The sequence below is a fragment of the Molothrus aeneus genome, chromosome W (genome assembly GCF_037042795.1).
Source record: "Molothrus aeneus isolate 106 chromosome W, BPBGC_Maene_1.0, whole genome shotgun sequence".
NCBI classification, from domain to species: domain Eukaryota; kingdom Metazoa; phylum Chordata; class Aves; order Passeriformes; family Icteridae; genus Molothrus; species Molothrus aeneus.
This window is the reverse complement of record NC_089679.1, coordinates 5,840,464-5,860,309: the sequence shown is the minus strand read 5'-3', so window position 1 is coordinate 5,860,309 and position 19,846 is coordinate 5,840,464.

Sequence of the window (19,846 nt, the reverse complement as noted above, 5' to 3'; positions counted from 1 at the left end):
TTTACCCTGCCCTTTGCTCGCCCCTGTGCCCTCAGGTCATTGGTCACTGACCCCATTCTTAAGTCATGAAGACCACATGGTTTTGTCTTCTGTCTCTGGTCCCTTTGGTGTGGGGGATGCAATAAAACCCTTGCTGGAATATATCACGCAAAGACCCTTCCTGTCTTTCCTCCGCTGATCTATTTGTGGCGTGTGTGTGTGCAGGGACTTGAAATGGCTGTTCTTGTGGCCTTACTCTGAGTGGCTTAGAAGGAGACACCTCAAAGAAGGTTGCAGCATTTCTATCACCCTGCAACAGGCTTCAGCTCCAGCTATTACTATCTCCCAGAATGTGCTCCCAAACCTGACACCGAGAAATGAACAGGATTTTTTTGAGGGTTGAAATGTTACATACAGTTCAACGAAAGGTGACAGAGTCAAGCTAAAGAGATGTCTTATTTCAACTCAAAGCTACTGTTTTATTTGCTATCAGAGGAAAAAATATTCAGTTCTGTATTCATTCTCTTAAATCAGTGTGGTTGTTTTGTATATTTGGAATGTTGGCTCTGAAACTGAATTGCCGGTCGCTTCAGCTAGCCCATGAAGGACTTCCTGGGCATTATTGCACATGGAAAGAGCATCTTCATTACTTAACTACAGAAGATAAGGATGTTTGCATTTCACTTTTAAGAAAAAAAAAAAGATTAGTTTGCCATTTGTGTTTTCAAATGGGCATATTTTGCCCAAGGATTCTTCCAAAGAACAAGAGCTGGGCAAAATTCTGTAAAATGTTCAAATGCCCTGACTTATCAAAGCTTGGGATTTTCGGGGTCTGTCCAACCCCGGCTGCCATAGGTGTCCAGATAGTGAAGTCCCACTAAGCACAACCTGTCCAGGTCCTTCAGGTAGGCTCCCAGCCACAGGCAATCTTAGCAAGCAGCTCAGCTCTTAAGTGAGATCAGCTCTTTGGTGAATTCAGCTTTTTAGTGATTTCAGCTCTTTGCTTGCTAAGTGCCTCAGCAGATGAAGGGAGAGAGAGGAGAAGAGTTGTATGCGGTTCCACAGAGGTGTCTTTATTGGCAGCTTCTGCGAAGGGTGACAGTGACAGCTCTTCTGCTGAACAGCACAGAAGTAGGGGTTTATACAGGGTATAGGGGTTTTGGGAAACAGTCCAATCATAAGGGTCGAGGTGAAAATGACCTATTGTCTTAGAGAGAGATACCGAGGGTCCAAAGGCGGAAGAGGGGCTTCTTTTGGTCCAGTCATCATGACTAGGCATTTTTTATCTTAGGCACTTGACCGCCAGGGAGGCCTTGCAGGCCCTGTGGCTGCTACAACTCCACTTTCTGTATTTAGTAAAAAGGTGTTCCCAATAGTTCTTTTAAAACAATAGAATAGACATCAGAACATAGCAAATACAATGACAATTACAATGAAAATCCACAACATTTCCTTAACCAAAGATGCAACCCATCCTGTTAATCCCCACTGACTGAAAAGGTCATTGACCCAGTCTGGGTTGTTTTCTACTTTTAAGTCCTTCACAAGTTCCTTCAGTTATTGGATGTTTGCGTGGATGGATTCTGAGCGTGAAGAGACATTGACGCAGCACATCCCTTTGAATTCTTGGCAGCTGTGTCCGTGGGCAAGCAGTAAGAAGTCAATTGATGCTTGATTTTGAAGTGATGCATGTCTTGTGGTTTCTTCCTCCTTTAAGAGATTGCCCAGGGCAGCAGATGTAGCATAGGCTTGCTTACTGAGCCAGCACCCGAAGTGATTTATTTCACCAAGGGCTTTAGCTGCAGCTACCCATGGTAGGAAAAGGGAGACAGCAATCTTTTTTGGTTCGTTCCAATCGTATAATTTGGGATCACAATTTTCATCAAATTCCGTGTAGAATCTTTTGTGGTGTTTTAATTCGCTTTCTTTCTTCCAAGTATGTAACAAGGTGATATTTGAAGTGAGGCTAGAAAGTTTTCCAAGGCTACAGGGACCTCCCTGGAGACGCGAGGGGATCTCAGCCCATACTCTGTCACCACAGATGAGAAACGTTCCCTTGGGTAATACTTTGGGGTAGAGAGAGGACACAGAGATCATATGAGCAGTGTAATTACACCAATCTGGATAGTTATCGGCTTTGTTAATGGGTGATATGTCTTTTCTGTATGTGTTTTTTGTCTGGTCAATTTCTGGCCAATTATTTTTCAGATGTCTAAAGTAAAATTTGACACAGTATGTTGCTTTGGAGGACCCCAACAGGTCCAATTCGTGGGGTTCCTCTCGAGCATCTGGCAGAATTTTTGTCCACTCGTCCCAAGTGTCTACCAGGTTGGGTCTCTTACCTGTGGTGCGGAGGAGCTCTGAATTATAGACGGGCGAGTCATCTGCTACAAAAGGAATCTCTACCAGACATGTGGAAAGTGGGTTATCAATGCTTCCCATGGACAAGCACATGTTGTCCTGTTTTAATGTCCTTGCTAAGGTTACCCAAACATTATGGCTAGGCTGTGGGCTAATCCAGCTGAAGGCATATGGTACAGTGAGGAGCATCCAGGCAGCAGTGAGGACAGCACCAATGGAGATAATTTTCATCTTTGGACAGGGATGGGGCTTCTGATAGGGAATATAAGCAAAATTTGTTATCTTTATGGTGGGAGGGTTAGAGTTTTCTCCCTTGTTTCTTTCCTTCTTTCATCCCTCCCCCCCTTTTTTTTTCTATAGCTAAGGATGGGGGAGTGGGTATAAGGTTAGGGGTTTTTGGTAAGAGTTGAGAAAGGGGAATAATTGGGTTGTTTAGGGTAAAAAAGGGTAATAGCATGCAATTCAGAGAAGAGTTTGTGTTCAGGCTGTGTCTGGCTTATGGCTTGACTGATGCAGCAGGATGTTGTTTGGCTTTCTGTTTTGTCTGCCGTCACGTGATGGGACGGTCTTTTCTTCAGTATGTGGACATTCGTCTCCAGGCAGAACTGGTCTGGTTTTGAGGAGGTCTTGTGTTTGACTCAGGAGAATTCTTGTCACTGTTTGTGGGAGTCATGTTTGCAGTGCCTAGATGTGGCTTTATGTTTTTTCCTGGGTACCATCTTGGGCGAGATGGTAGTAGAACACACGCATACCTCTTCCCCAAGTAATCAACTGGAAAGGCCCAGAAATTTGGTGTGTTTCTGGGTCCTTCACTAGCACAGGTGGTTTCTCAGTGAGCTTTGTTTGGGTGGTATTTGTAAAGTGGCAAAGTATTGGGGAGTCAGGCTCTGATGTTGTACAATTTAGGAAGTTGATGATGTAGAGAGCCTTGCAAAGTCTTTCAGCTGGAGATATGATTTTTGCTTCTCTTTGCTGCTGATTGAGAACTCTTTTGAGGGTTTGATGTGTCCTCTCTACAACTGATTGTCCTGTGGGATTTGCAGGTATACCTTTCTTGTGTTCTAGTCCTCATTCACTGAAGAACTCTTTTAACTTACGAGAGGTATAGGCAGGTCCATTATATGTTTTTATCTCCTTTGGTACTCCCAGGGTAGCAAAGGCAAGGAGGAAGTGCTTAATGGTGTGTTGTGTAGCTTCTCCTGGATGAGCTGATACAAATACTGCTCCAGAAAACGTGTCGACCAATAAGTGCACATATTTTGACCTTCCAAAAGGTGGGAAGTGAGTTACGTCTGTCTGCCACAGCTGGCAGCTGTTCAGGCCTCGGAGATTGACTCCCATTGTTAGCGTTCAGGAACGCATAATCACAGAATGATTATATGCAGGTGCTTTTATTGAGAGCTCTGGGTGTCGGGGTAGACAAACCCAAATCTGACTCCGCCATGGTTTTGGACCGAACATGTTTTATATTCTATCATTGTATAACTGACATATTAATTATAAAATTTACATTGTTCTATTATATACATTGATTTCATCCAAGCATGGATTTCTCGTGATCCCCTCAAACCTCTAACATATTCTCTCATGATTCTTTAAACAATAATTATATCTAATCACATCTAATAATTATATAATTTATCATTGTGGTGGTTTGACAGGAAATATGTTTTCTGGGATGCTGTGGTCAGGCCAATTGGTGCTCAGATTTTAATATTGGCGCCTAATGTGGCCATTGGGACATTGGACACGCCTCTGAGAACACGGGGTTAAAAGCAGAGCTCTCCCCTGGGAGGCTCTCTTGGGTTTCCGGCAGGAAAGAGTTTGGGTCTCTCCCCCGGCCCAGCTGCTGGCTAGGCGGGGGGAGGGGAAAAGCCATGTGGCCGGGAGAGGTAGGCCTGACCCCGGGGGTGGAAGGGTGGAAGAGAGAGAGAGAGAGAGACAGCGGGAGCCATTGGGCAGCCCCCCCAAGAGAGAGAGAGAGAGAGACGGTGCATGGGACTGTTACCTTGAAACTTGATAAACATGTGCCTGTGCCGGCAGCATGGCTGAGAAGGAGAAGAAGAGGGGGGGGGGGGTGCAGCCAGCCGTTTGTAGGAGCTTTTAAGCCCTTTTCGGACAATGAAAACTTTACAAAACATTAAACTTTCTTAGAAGAGAGATAGAGTGGAAGATGAAGAAGGAAATGGGCAAGTGTGAGAGAGGTCTGGGCAAGTGAGAGATAGTGGAAGAATAGAGAAGAATCTTAGTGGGAAGAGATGATGGAGTGGCTTTTGCTGGACTCTTTTTGTATAGCCATGGACAGAACCATGTTCCTTGTGATACAGAGACTGCATCTAGGGGGAGGCAATGCCTCAGAACCAAGAGGGTTCAGTGTTGGTACCCCTCGGCCCCAGGGGGTGACAAATATGGGAGGGACAGATGTCCCAAAGTTGAGACTGTGCCTTTTTGGAGTGGGACGAAGTATCCTTAAAAGTCGACCCTAGAAGCAACTCTGGTCCGTGTTCAGTGGTGAGAGCACTGGACATGAAAGGAAGAGGTCACCATTGGCACAAGAAGGACTCCTTCTCCTCTTGATGTACTGAGGATTGAGTATTCTGAAGGGTGGTGCCGGACCGGGAGTCGATGATTTGGGGGATGTATTGTATTGGGAATTTGGTGGGGAGGAGGAGGAGATGTATTTATGAAGTTTTCATTTTCCTTGTGTGTTTTTTTGGTTTTTTTTTTTCCCTAAGTGGGAGCCTGCTTTGCTTATTCCTGGTCACATCTCACGGCAGAAACCAGGGAGAGGGTATTCTCATGGGGGCACTGGCATTGTGCCAGTGTCAAACCATGACAATCATATACTGACTACACAGGTGCAGTTTCACATGATGTAGCAAATGCAAGGTCTAACATTTCCCAAGGCCTACGTTTAACATTTTCCCAGGGCCTACTAAGCCTAACTTTCTTTCTAGCTCCCCTAATTTTGTGATTTTAAAATCTTTCACTATCACCGTCCCCATAGATGGTATCTGGTAGTTTTGGCAGTTCGGGCATGTGGTGACAATAGCTTTTGCTTGATCTTTCGAGAGCTTGAACATTCTGATAAGGGCAGGTACATTTTGATGAAAAAATGTGTGTGACAACTTTGCCTGGACAAAGATGTTAGCAACATTAGCAGTTTGTACTGCCATGGCTAATGCATCTGCTTTCCTGTTCCCTTCTGTGATGATACCTGGGAGGTCGGTGTGTGACCTCACATGCATTATATGGTAAGGTTGCTTTCTGTGGGAGATTTAGCATGTTAATGTAGAAATCAATTGGTGTAACTTTGGATTGGAAACTTCTTTGAGAAGAGCATGTTCTGCTCTCATAGCTATGCCAGCATCATAAGCTGAATATGTGACCAGATTAAAGGGTTTGTCTTTGAATTTCTCAAAGGCTCTGACAGCAGCTACTAACTCTGTGATCTGTGGAGATCCCTCTACTATTTGGATGTCAGATTCCCATTTTTGGGTCTTAGGGTCCTTCCAGGTCATTACAGACTTGTGGGATGACCCTGAACCATCTATAAAAATGGTTAGAGATTTGAGAGGTGTTTTACTTTGGACTAATTTTAGGGTCAGATGAAAGGCTGCATCATGATTAAAAAATTTATGTTTTGGGATATGGATGGAAATTTGGCCTGTATAGCTATCTAGGGCAAACTGGAGATTTTCATTGGTCTGGAGCAAATGCTCTAGGTCCCCAGTGGTCAGTGGCAAGTATATGCATGTGAACTCACACCCTGCAAGACAGTGGAGGCGAGTTCTGGCTTTTTTTATTAGATGTCCCATGATTTCTTGGAAGGTGCTAATTGTCTTTAAAGGTTGGTTGTTTGTAAAGATCCATTCCAGTATCAATAAAGGGTCTCAAAGTTGAGTATCCCATTGGAAAATTGGTCCGTAGAACCGGGGTACTTTTCCCAGAATAACGAACTGGAAAGGCAGGTTGGGCTTGAAGTGATGGGCCTGGCATGACAACAGGGCTTCTTGGACCTTGGTGATGGTGTCTTGGGCTTCTGTTGTGAGAGTGCGTGAAGAGTCTAGGTCTTTGTTGCCACAGAGAAGGTTGAACAGGGGAGCGAGGTCCTCTGTTGCAATTCCTAGCAGGGGACATACCCAGTTGATGGATTGGCACAGACTGTGTACATCTCTCAGGGTTTTTTGGTCGTCTCAGATGGTGAGCTGCTGGGGTATGATGGTCCTTTCATGGATCTGGAATCCGAGATAAGTCCATGGGTTAGTGTACTGTATTTTGTCCTCACGGGTCTCAAACCCTGCTTTTTCTATGGTTTCAATGGTCTTTTTAACTGCTTTGTCTAAGTTTTTTCTGATGCACAGACCAGGATATCATCCATATAGTGATGGATGATTGCATCTGTAAATAGGTTCTGAACGAGAGACAGAATGTGAGCAACGTACCACTGGCATATAGGTGAGTTTTTCATTCCTTGAGGAAGATAACACCAATGATATCTTTTGAGTGGAGCCTCTCTGTTAAGAGAGGGAACAGAGAAAGCAAACCATGGAGCATCCTGGGGGTGCAGCGGAATGCTGAAGAAACAGTCTTTAATATCTATGATGGCAAGTGTCCAGTCTCTAGGCAGCATTGATGGTGAAGGCAGGCCAGGCTGGAGGAGGCCCATGTCCTTGATGACCTTATTGATTTTGCGAAGGTCATGGAGCAGCCTCCACCTGTCCATTCCAGGTTTTTGCAGTATGAAGACTGGGGAGTTCCAAGGGCTGGTGGTCTCGACGATGTGGTCTTTGGCAAGCTGTTCTTCCACAAGGGCTTGTAGTGTGCGCAGTTTTACTTTAGAGAGGAGCCACTGCTCGATCCAGATTGGGTCTTGGCATTTCCAGGTGAGATGCGGGGTGTCTGGTAGTGCGCCCTCCTCAGTGGCTCCAATTAGAAATCCTGACTGGGAATATGTAGGGAAGTTGCCCATTGGGATAGAATACTCCTGCCCCAAAGGGGAATGGGGGCTCTTACCACAAATGGGCGGATGGTTGCCAACTTGCCTTTAGGCCCTTCGACGAGGATGTTGTTCTTGCTTCCCATAGAAACTGTAGCTCCACCAATCCCTGAAATCATGCCTGCTACTGGTTGTAGTTCCCAGTGTGCCAGCCATTCTGAGCGGGCAATGATGGTCACGTCAGCACTGGTGTCCAGCATCCCTGGTCAGTAGATCTTCTCTGCAGGATAGATCACACTCAATGGTAGGCTTACTTGGACCCACAACTCGTGCCCACATTGCTGTAGGGTTGAGAGGAATCTGTTCCCTGTGATTCTTTGGGAGAAGAAAGGTTTGTGCGACCAGAGTTCCCCATGAAAGGTAAAATGGTAAGTCCGTGCAGCACAGCTGGACAGAGATTTCTTGTCCCGGGTGCACTGTTTGTACTTCTGGAACAACAAAGATTTCCTCTGGGCCATGGAGAGTGTCACCTATAATTAAAATGTCAAAAGGACCACCTTTTGACCCATGTTTGCCTGTGGGAACACAATAAATATCCTTATTGTAAATGTCAATGGACAGAGCAGTTACCAGCTGGCGCCGGGTTCCCATCTGTATCACTCTGTGTTGGATCCTCTTCATGTGATCTGGAATCTCCTGGGATGATGTGTGGCTGGGTCTGGATGGCTTTTGATTTGTTGTCTTTGTGCGGGGCCTGACCATGCTCCGCTGAAAGTTTCCTGAACACTGCTGGTAGTGATTTGTGGAAGCAAACAAACTCCACAACTTTTGTGAAAGTTGTAAAGCCAGTATGTTTATTACAGCGCTGGACGCATTTGGGGATCGTTTCCCTTAAAAGGACATGTGTATCTCTGGGAATTCCAGATCCTTTTTTATCTCTCTTTCTAATCCATATGCATCCAATTTCACAATAGGTTCATACATATTCATTTTACTGGTTTTGCGTTACATTTGCTGCTAGTTTTTTTATCAGAAAGAATTCCTGGGTCATCCTGCCCTGTATCCAACAGCAGCCTCTCTGTCTGTTTCAGAGTTCAAGGGACCCTCCCTTATCTCTGTCCTTTGGCTGAAGCAGTTTCTTCGAGCATAGGTTTTTTTGCAAGAACAGGCAGTCAGACCAAACAGCTATGTTTGCAAGCTACAGACTTAATTCAAAAATGTACATTTCACCTAAATCAAAAAGGATTTCTACTCTGGAAAATTTCCACTCTGTCTCAGTAGTGCTGCTTATTCTGGGGGTTTTGGTAGGTGTTACGGAGGTTTTGGGTAGGTGACCTTTCTGGGCAGTCTTTTATAAAATGTCCAAAGTCTCCACAGTGAAAGCAGCGGGCCTGGTCTCTTGAAGCCACAACTGCAAATGCACCAGAAACTCCTTCTGCAATACCCTTAGCAACTGCTTGGGCCACTGTGTTTTCAGTGGACAAATGAGGTGTACAGCTTTCCACCATTTGCTCTATGGTAGGTTCTGTATCCAAGGGTAGGGCCCTCAGAATTTTTTTACACTGTTCATTAGTATTACTCATAGCAAGCTTGCACAACAGTTTTTTTCTTGCCTCTGCACTCTCTATCTGTTTCTCTAGAGCATCCTTAATTCTATCCACAAACTCGATAAAGCTTTCATCTACTCCTTGTTTAATATTAGACAAATGTTGGGTAGGAATAGAGTCATCTGGGGTAAGAAGTAAGGAGGTTTTTGCTGCAATAGCCAAGTCTTGTAGTGCTGCCTTAGGTAAGGTGTTAGCTTGGTCAGAGGGTTTCTGTAAACCCCTTTCTCCAGCCAGCTGTTCGACTGTAAAATCTGGCCTATTTGCATTTGTAGCATAGGTGTCTCATAATGTTTTTAATTTTCTTTTCCAATGCCTTTCCAATAGCAAATATTCTGCTGGGGAAAGAAGGCAGTGGGAAATATTTTTAACATCGTGAGGTACTAAAACATGTGCCAAGAAGATAACTTCTAGGAAATTTCTAAAAATGTGAACTTCTACTGTGTTCTTTGGCTATATTTTGTAGTTGCACAAGTTCTTTATTTGTGTTAGGTACCCACGTTGTTTTAGTGGTGGCACCACCTCTTTTTCCCTTTATGTAAGTTACTGGGAAGGCAAAAGTTCTCTGAGCCATTTCCTAATCCCCCACCCGAGTCGCTTCCATTTTGATTAGAGCCCATGGATCAATGTCCTCTGGATCAGAATTGGACTCGCTGTCACTATTGTCCTTAGTGGCGGAGTGAGAGCGAGCAGGCGGTGCAGTATGCTATTTTGGGCGTGTTGGAGAGAGAGTTTCCAGGGGTGTAGGGGACCAAAGAGAATGTGAGGAGGCACATGGCAGAGCTTGGCTAGAGGGACGCAGCAGTGGAGCGGCAATGGCAGCGCTACGTGTGGCACAGCCTGCACAGGACTGAGGCACGTGGAGAAGTGGGGTGCCACCGTGCGGGGGTCTCGGTGGTGCCGTTCGGGGGTCCCTGAGGGTGGGTGGGTGGTTGCAAAGCCTGGGGATGCAAGCAAGGGAGAAGTGGGGGAGAGGAAGCTGTGGGATTGGCAGGGGCTGCTGTTGTCACAGCAGGCACAACGGGTGTACAGAGTGATTTGCCCAAGCTGCAGCAGGCAGGCAGGTAGGGACAAGACCTCCTGCTGCGGCAGGAATGGTAGCGGGGGTGGGGAGACACGCGGCGGGGGTGAGAGGCACGGCAGCAGGGGTGGTGAGGGGGTGGACTCTCGGAATCTCTGCTGGTCAGAGTGACCCCGAGAAACGTTAGAAAGTCTCTTTTCCCAGCCCAGCGCTTGAAGATGGAGTCAGAGCTCTTCAGTTCTCGGTCTCAAGGTTGTTTATTGTATCTTATCTATAAAATTTTTTCTCCTGTCCAGCCGAGGTCTGCTCAGCAAGACAGTCCGAGGCACTCTGCCTGCCCCCGGGCGGTGTTATTTTTTTATACTAAAAACTACGTGTACAATATTTACAATTACTTTCCAATACCTATCACCTATGTTAGACAGTGAGTTTCTACTCTAAACCAATCTACAAGTGCCAACATCACACCAGAAGATGGAGGCCAAGAAGAAGAAGGAAAAAGGCTGGACATGCCCAGACACCTCCATCTTGCCTCCTGAACCCCCATTCCAAAAACCCCAAAAAATCTATTTTTCCACCCTGTGATAAATTCACTATCATCCTACTTAAACTGTTGTGGCTTGTAATTCTTCATATAAAGGATGGTAAGTTTTTTTTCCAAGGACTAAATCAAAGGCACGGGGGTCTTGGGCTCTGTGCCAATGTCTTCGAGCCCCCTGACAGGGTCTCGCATCCTCCAGGGCAGCCAGAGGAATTTCCTGGGTTCCCATAGTGGACCCAATCGAATCCGGCACAGTTACACCCGAAGATAGCGTGGGGGCAGGGTCCAAGCAGCATGCCGTGGATTGCACAATAGGTAGAGCGGAATCTGCGTTGCTGCGTCCAGGGGGGGAGCGGAAGAATGGGCAGGCCCTATGGACTCCACGGGCACTGAGAGGGTGGGTGGGTGCGGCACGAATTCCGTGTTCCCTTTCCCTGGGGGCTTGAGGGTGGAGCGGCCCCAGAGATGGTGTTTGGACCCAGAGAAAGTGGAGGATAGGATTCAGAGACGAGAGGGGAGGAATGTTATTTGCATTTGAAGAGAGAGTCTCTGGTGGGAGAGATAAAGTCGGAATGCCCTCAGCAGGGGAAGGTTGCAAAGAAATGGAGCTCTTTATATTCGTTTTTTCAACTGCTTTGGTAATAGAATGAAAAAGAGGTAAAAACCGAGTTACAGAAAAATCTTCATTAGTTTGGAGAGTGTATATTCTTGTCCTTACTGTGTCCCAAAAAGAATCTAGAGTGATAATGTGTGTGTTAGTATCCGGAAACTGGGAGAGAATCCATTTTATAAATTTTTGAGAGATTGCCTTTAGAGAAAGAAAAGGTGTTAGCAGATAGGATTTCTAGGATTTGTAAATATAATTCTCTCTCGTTCTGGGATCGTTTTAATTTACTAGGTTTTGATCCCATTCCCTTTTCCCCTCCAGAAGCAGAAAGAGAAAAAAAAAAACAAACAAACAACCCAAAAAAGGACCCAAGGTAAAAGCACGCAAAAAAGGCTGTTTTAAATTTACACATTGTCATGGTTTGACACTGGCACAATGCCAGTGTTTTTATGAAGATACTTTTTCTCTGGTTTCTGCTGTGAGATGTGATTAGGAATAAGCAAAGCAGGCTCTTACTTAGGGAAAAAGAACTAGAACTTTATTAACTACTCTACAACTACAGATAAAAAGGAACACACACACAGGGAAAATGAAAACTTCACAAGTGCATTTCTTCTTCTCTTCACTAAATTTCTAACACAATACATTTGGTTTTTCAAATCACTAATTCTCGGTCTAGCACTACTTTTTAGACAATCAATCTTCAGTTCATTAAGAGGAGAGGAGTCTTTTTTGTGCCATGGGCTTTTCCTGGAAATACAGCTGAAGCTTCGTGTGTTTTTGTGTCACTCGTGGCACTGCTTGGAGTACATCTGCCGTTGTGACTTCTTTTTTTTTATGTCTAGTGCTCTCACTACTGAACACGGAGCAGAACTGCTTCTAGGGTTGTCTTTTTAAGGATGCTCTGTCTCGATTTCAAAAAGGCACAGTCTCTCTTTTGGGACACTTGTCTTTACAATTTCTCTTTTGGGACACTTGTCTCTTTCATATTTTTTCACTCTCTGGGGCCGAGGGGCATCAACACTGAGCAGTCTCTGTATCACAAACAATTTCTCTTTTGGGACACTTGTCTCTTTTATATTTTCACTTTCTGGGGCTGAGGGGCATCAACACTGAACTCTCTTGGTTCTGAGGCTATTGCTTCTCTCTAGAATGCAGTTTCTGTGTTACAAGGAACATGGTTCTGTCTATGGCTATACAAAAAGAGTTTAGCAAAAGCTACTCTATCATCTCTTCTCACTAGGATTCTTCTCTATTCTTCTACTATCTCTCACTCGCCTAGACTTCTCTCACACTGGCTTATTTTTTTTTTCATCTTCTACTCTATCTTCTAGAAAAGGTCAATGTTCTGTAAAGTTCTCATTTTCTAAAAAGGGGTTAAAAGTTCTTACAAGCGGTCGGCTGAACCCCCCCCCTCCTTCTCCGTCTCAGCCGTGCTGCCAGCGCAGGCCCATGTTTATCAAGTCTCAAGGTTACAGTCCCAGGCAGCGGCTCTCTTTCTCTCTCTCTCTCTCTCTGTGTCTCTCAGGGGGGGCTGCCCGATGGCTCCCAGTGTCTCTCTCTCTTTCTCTCTCTTCTACCCTTCTACTCCCGGGCTCAGGCCTACCTCTCTCGGCCACATGGCTTTCCCCTCCCCCTGCCCAGCCAGCAGCTGGGCCGGGGGAGAGACCCGAACTCTTTCCCGCCGGAAACCCAAGAGGACTCTCTCAGGGGAGAGCTCTGCTTTTAACCCCGTGTTCTCAGAGGCGTGTCCATGTCTCAATGGCCAGGTTAAATGCCAATATTAAAGTCTGAATATCTATTGGCCAAAAACACAGCATCCCAAAAAACACATTTCCTGTCAAACCACCACACACATCTTCAGCCGAATGTGGGTCAAAAACTGCTGGTGAGTGGTCTGCCATGTCTGACTCCTCAGGATCTCATCCCAGATATCGGTATGGAGGGTTGTTGGGCGCCTCTTAAGATAACTTCTTCTATAATGGAGAACTTATCTTCAGGAGGTCATAGTGATCCTAGGCAGTAACTATTCAAGAAGAATGCTGCTCTCTGGAGTGCCAGGATGCCAGCCCCCCATTCAGGGCACCAAATATTTATTACAGCGGGGGTTTTCGGAGTCTCTCCAACCCCAGCTGCCATAGGTGTCCAGATAGCGAAGTCCTGCTAAGCCCAACCTGTCCGGGTCCCTCAGGCAGGGTCCCAGCCACAGGCAATCTTAGCAAGCAGCTCAGCTCTTAAGTGAGATCAGCTCTTTGGTGAATTCAGCTTTTTAGTGATTTCAGCTCTTTGCTTGCTAAGTGCCTCAGCAGATGCAGGGAGAGAGAGGAGAAGAGTTGTATGCGGTTCCACAGAGGTGTCTTTATTGGCAGCTTCTGCGAAGGGTGACAGTGACAGCTCTTCTGCTGAACAGCACAGAAGTAGGGGTTTATATAGGGTATAGGGGTTTTGGGAAATAGTCCAATCATAAGGGTCGAGATGAAAATGACCTATTGTCTAAGAGAGAGATAACGAGGGTCCAGAGGTGGAAGAGGGGCTTCTTAGATCATGTCATCATGACTAGGCATTTTTTATCTTAGGCACCTGACCGTCAGGGAGGCCTTGCAGGCCCTGTGGCTGCTATGCTGATTCATAAATACGTAGTGATAGAACTGTTAGAAGAGTTTCAAAGCTCCAAAGGAACGGGAGTTAATTCTATAAAATGTTCAAAATAGGTCTATGAACATGGACTTACTATGCCATATATTGCTATTCAGCATAATCTCAATTTCAGGTAGTTAATATTGGGGAAAAAAACCCTAATTGACTTGTTGCAGTTTTTCAGGCTGCTGTGGTTAAGGCTGTCATACCACCGTAATTTCTTCTGTGTATAAATATGTTTACAAAAAATACAAAGACCACTTGTATGGGGATTAAAACAGTGAGTACAATGGGACTGATAAAGGAGTCTGATATCTTAGGCCTGATCAAGCAGAAACCTTGGAATACAAAAACACAGATAAATGCTCCCTGGGGAAGGAGTAACCAAGAAACATGTTGTGAAACTTTGTGATAAGATAATGCTACTGTTAGCGTTCAGAAACACATAATCACATAAGCGATTATATGCAGGTGCTTTTATTAAGAGCTCTGGGTGTCAGGAGTATTCAACTCAAATCTGACTCGGACCATATATTCGGGATTAACATGTTTTTATATTCTATCGTTATATAACTTTCATGTTAATTATTAAACTTATATTGTTCTATTGTATACATAGATTTCAGACGAGCATGGCTTCTCATGGTTCCCCCCTTAAATTTCTAACATAGTTTCTCATGATTCTTCTTATGATTATACAATAAATATATTTAATTACTAAACAATCATCACATCTAACAATTATATCATTTATCATACTGCTTACGCAGGTGCAGTTGATCTGGGAAAACACAAAGCCTAATATTTTCAAAGACTATTTTTAACATTTCCCAGGGCTCTACTATCATTCTCCCCCCTTTGAAAGCATTTTCACTTCACTGTAGGTGTAAATGTTTTCACTTGATACAGTCCTTTATTTCTCAATTGATACTTGGCGTTCTTCGAATCCAGGGTTGATGTAAACGTCATGGATGCTATCACGAACTGGAGAAGCAGAAGATGGTGGGCGTGGATCTCATGTCAGTGCCTTTATTATTTCTGGTTCCAGGACGTTTTCTTCTTTATCTCTCCCTTTAAGATGCTGTAAACTAACCAATTGCTAAGAATACAATTAGTAAGATTATCACACTCTCAATGATAGATTTAATCCATGAACTCACATTCCGCCCTAACCCTTTAAAGATTTTTCCTAACCAGCTTGTAGTCAAGTCCTTTTGCTCTTCTTGTGCTTCATGCTCAATTTGTTTCAACTGATTGATGTCATATTCTACATCTGCAGTTACATTTGGGATATGAACGCAGCAATGATCAACTTGTCCCTTTAAAAATCCACATACTCCATGCTCTTTCAGGAGTAGCAAATCTAAGGCTAATCGATTTTGTAAAATCATCTTTGTGGTGGCTTGTAATTGTATGTTTAAATCCTTCCTGGGTGACTCTTGCCAGTTTATCTACCTGACCTGTGAGTTTGTACAGCATCTCCCTACTCTGATAGTTTGCTATAGGACCAAGTAATGAATCTAGGGCCCACCCAAATTTCACTCCACTAGAGGGTTCTTGCCAAGTGTCATCTGGATTCTCATTGTCTAGAACTTCTCATCTTGCTCTTATCTGCAGAAGTTCATGTTTTCTGTTAAATGGGGACCTTTTCCAAATTGGACATAAGGTTGGGAGGCCTAAAGTAATCTGTACTTTCCCGTCTACAGGCAGATGTGTTGTCCAGGTACCATCGCTTGCTGCCCATACAAATTGTCCTGGACCTCAGACTGTACTCCTGGTACATCCTATAACTGCTTTATAATTCACTCTGCCTTGTTTATGTTTGATCCCTCTGCAAGCACAACCAATTTGTAGGGCTATTGCCGGGGTGGCATCTGTTTTATCTCTGCATCATCAGAAGTGCAGTCATAAGTTTTATCACATGCCCACCAACTTACTTTGTCTGCCCTCGTTCTGCTACTAGTGGCAGTGTTCGTTACTGCTGGATCTGTTTCATTCTCCGAGCCTTCCCACTTAATACAGCAAGGGGTGCTTGCCATATATTGGAATCTTTGAAGAATACTCACAGACCACGCACTGTCCCAAGGCTCTATCTGATCTTTCTGATCCTTGGCCTCACACTTCCATACCAGAGTGGTTTCTGTAACATTTTCTATAATCTTTTTATAGTGTGGCAAATAGCATTGCCATTGTGTGATGCCTCCTGATTCTCCCATAGGGGTTCCTAGTATGCCATCACGTAGAATAGAGTCTTTCTGGCTCATGGGTCTCATCCATGTTCCTATTTTCTCCCAAGTTTCCTTGACTACTTGCCTTGATTCAGATACCTGTTTACATGCAATTGTTTTGTTCTTTTGTATTTCAGGTAGTTTTGATGTTATGATTCCCCAATTTACTGGGTCTCCTGCTGCCTTTGGTATTGGAAGACAGGCAGTTATTCTACTGGTGTTTTGCATTTTGGCAAAGTCTTTGACTAATCCAATCATTACATTCTCAGCCTGAACTGCATTAGAAATTTTTATCACCTGTGTTTCTGCTTGTACCTCTCTCTTCATTCTAGAATGAAGAGTAGTTAGTTGATCATTTTGCATTCCACATCCCAAAGGCATTAATGACCATAACATCAGCACAATTACTGATGGCATTCTCAAAGAATTAAACACATCTTATCTGCAGCCTTGTTGGTTCCACAGTTTACACAGTCCGTGATCCAGGATGGACTTTCTTCACTCGGGTATAGTGAATCCAGGGGTCCACACCAGCTACTTTGACTGCTGTAAAGGTGGTCAGTAGTACCCCATGGGGTCCACTCAACTTTTCTTTCAGCAGTTCTTTGTTCCAGTTTTTAATATACACCTCGTCTCCTGGATGTATGTTATGAACTGGATTCTCGAGAGTAAGCGGTCTATTCCACACAAGGATGCTCCGGAGCCGAGCTAAAGTTTTCCCGAGAAACAGAACATAATTACACACTTCCTGCTTTCCTGTGACGTGTACATTATGGTTAGGCTCAGGAGATTCATATGGTTTCCCATACAATATCTCATAAGGACTGACTGACATCCCACTCCTAGGCTTTATCCAAATTCTCAACAGAGCTATTGGCAAAGCCTGGGGCCACTGCAATTTGGCTTCTTGGCATATTTTACTGATTTGCCTTTTTAGTGTCTGATTCATCCTCTCTACCCGTCCACTCGACTGGGGTCTCCACGGTGTGTGGAGGTCCCAAGTTATCCCCAGCAATCTACTTACCTCTCTTACCACTGTAGCTATGAAATGGGGCCCCCTATCTGATGATACCCCTAGGGGTACCCTGAATCTGGGAATAATCTCCTGTAGTAACCACTTAACTGTTTCCTTTGCTTGGTTCGTGCGACAGGGAAGGGCTTCTGGCCACCCAGAAAATGTGCCAACCCCCACTAACAGGTATTTGTATCCTCAAGTTCTTGGCAGTTCTACAAAATCTTCCTGCTGATAGTCTCCTGGCTCTATTCCTATCCGAATTCTTCCTAGCTGTGGTTGTCACCAAGCCACTGGGGTGTTTTTCAAGCAGATATCCCATTTTGACATTACTGATTTTGCCATTGTTAACATCCGTACTGAAATTAAACTTTGCTTTAGCAATTTTATCAATGCCTCTGCACCCCGATGACATTTGTTATGTTTAATTTGTAGAACTTCTCTCATTATCAAGGGGGGTACCACTATTTCTCCTTGTGCAGTCACATACCATCCCTCTGAATTCTTTTGTGCATTTAGCAAACGTGCCAGTCTCTTATCTCCTACTGAATATTTTGGTTTTGGAGGCAAATTGAATTGGGATACATTAAGCTTTAAAGGTATCAATGCCATTGTTGTTTGCATCTGTCGAGCAACCTGTTGGACTGCCCAGTCTGCTTTTCTATTTCCCTCACAGATTTTGGAGTTTCCTGATTGGTGTGCTTTACAGTGTATAATTGCCACTTGTTCAGGTTTTTGTACTGCTTTTATCAATTGCAGGACTGCATGCTGATGTTTAATGTGCGTACCTCAAGAAGATAAAAAATCCTCTTTCTTTTCACAGTGCTCCGTGTACATGCACCACTCCAAAAGCATATTTTGAGTCAGTCCAGATATTTACCTTTTTCCCTTCACTCAATTCTAGTGCCCTGGTTAAAGCAACCAGTTCTGCCTTCTGGGCAGATGTATTTGGTGGTAATGCCTTTGCCTCTACTACTGTACTGACTGTGGTTACCGCATATCCAGCATATCTGGTTCCGTTTTCCACAAAGCTGCTCCCATCTGTAAATAGCTCCCACTCTGGCTGCTCTAGTGGCACGTCTTTCAGGTCTTCTCTTGCTGAATAGGTGTACTCTATTACCTCTACACAGTCATGCTCTAATGGGCCTTCTTCAGTTGTGGTACCTAGGAACAAAGCTGGATTCAAAAGCTTAGTTGTTTTTAATGTGACATCATCCTGTTCAGTCAGGACTCCCTGGAATTTCATCATCCTGCTTGGGGATAGCCAATGGCCCCCCTTCTGTTCTAAGAAAGTGGTTACCATGTGTGGTACATAGACATCTGTGCGCCTTCCCATAGTAAGCTTCCTGGCTTCTTGTATCAGCATCACAGTGGCTGTGACTGCCCGCAGACATGGAGGCCACCCAGCACTTATGTTGTCAAATTGTTTGGAAAAGTAGCCCACCGGCCTTTTCCAGCTTCCCAGACGTTGGGTCAGGACTCCTAGTGCTAGGCGCAGCCTCTCATGTACAAACAGCTGAAAATCTTTAGACAGATCAGGTAACCCTAATCCTGGAGCAGTTGTCAGTGCTTCCTTTAATTTTAGGAAGGCTTCTTTCTGTGGCTTGCCCCAGGTGAATGGCTGCGTCTTCTGAGCTTCATACGGGGGCTTCGCAATCAGTCCATAGTCCATGATCCACAAGCAACACCATCCTGCCATCCCGAGGAAGACTCGCAGCTCATGTAAATTCTGGGGCTCTGGAATAGCACAAATACCTTGGATACTGTTAGTACCTGGTTTTCGTTGCCCTTCTGAAATTTCACATCCCAGGTAGATCACAGTCCGTTGGGCAATTTGTGCCTTTCCTCTGGATACTTTGTAACCTTCCATTCCCAAGGAATTTAAAATCTCAATGGTTACCTTTATGCAGGTTGCTTTTTCTTCTGTAGCTATTAGTATATCATCAACATACTGCAACAACAGGTGCTGGTCTCTGGGTACTTGCCCATTTTCGGTCCAAATCTCCAGCTCCTTTGCCAGTTGGTTTCCGAATAGGGTCGGCGAGTTCTTATATCGTGTCTAGGTGAGCTGGGTCTTTCTCCCATTCCCTGGGTTTTCCCACTCACAGGCAAACAGTTTCCTACTTTCTTTGTCAAGGGGGATGCAGAAAAAGGCATCTTTTAAATCAATTACAGAAAACCATTTATATATCTCCTTTACGGATGTCAGCAATGTGTAGGGATTTCTTACCACTTGATAAATGTCCTTTGTTATTTTATTTATTACTCTCAAATCTTGCACTAATCTATATTGACTATTTGGCTTCTTTACTGGAAATATTGGTGTATTTTTCCCCGTAAATAGAAAAACAAATCAACATACGGAACCTCATCCCATTTTCCTTCTTGTTTACAAAATGACATTAACTGCGAAATAGTGTTATATTGCAGAGTACCGTATTTTGGCCATTTTTCACCATTCTCCAAGGCATATCCTGGCCGCCATGTATTACAATAATCAATCAACTTCGCTTTACATAATTCTTCCCCAAAATTACCCTTTTTCCAATGTGCTAATAAGCACCCCAAAGGAGAACGTTGCAGGATAGAGGTGTTGCCACCCAAAATCCCTTTCAGTTTCTCCATTCCAAATATACCACAAATGCCGAACCCGCAACGCTTTCGCGATTGTCTTATGAACGGCACGTAGGTTTCTACCAGCAGGAATTCCTTTAGCCCAACCAAGCGTAGCTTTCACTGCGTCTTATTGGCAGGCACCCAAACCAAAGTAAAAAGCACCTTACCTTTCTCCCGGGGACGTTGCGAGCAGCAGAAGCGGTCGTGGCCAATCGAGCTCCCTGAGAATCCCTCGGTGCCGGCTGGAGCGTGGTCGAGTCGCGAAACTCGCTTCAGCAGCACCCGCAGGGTCCCATCTGGG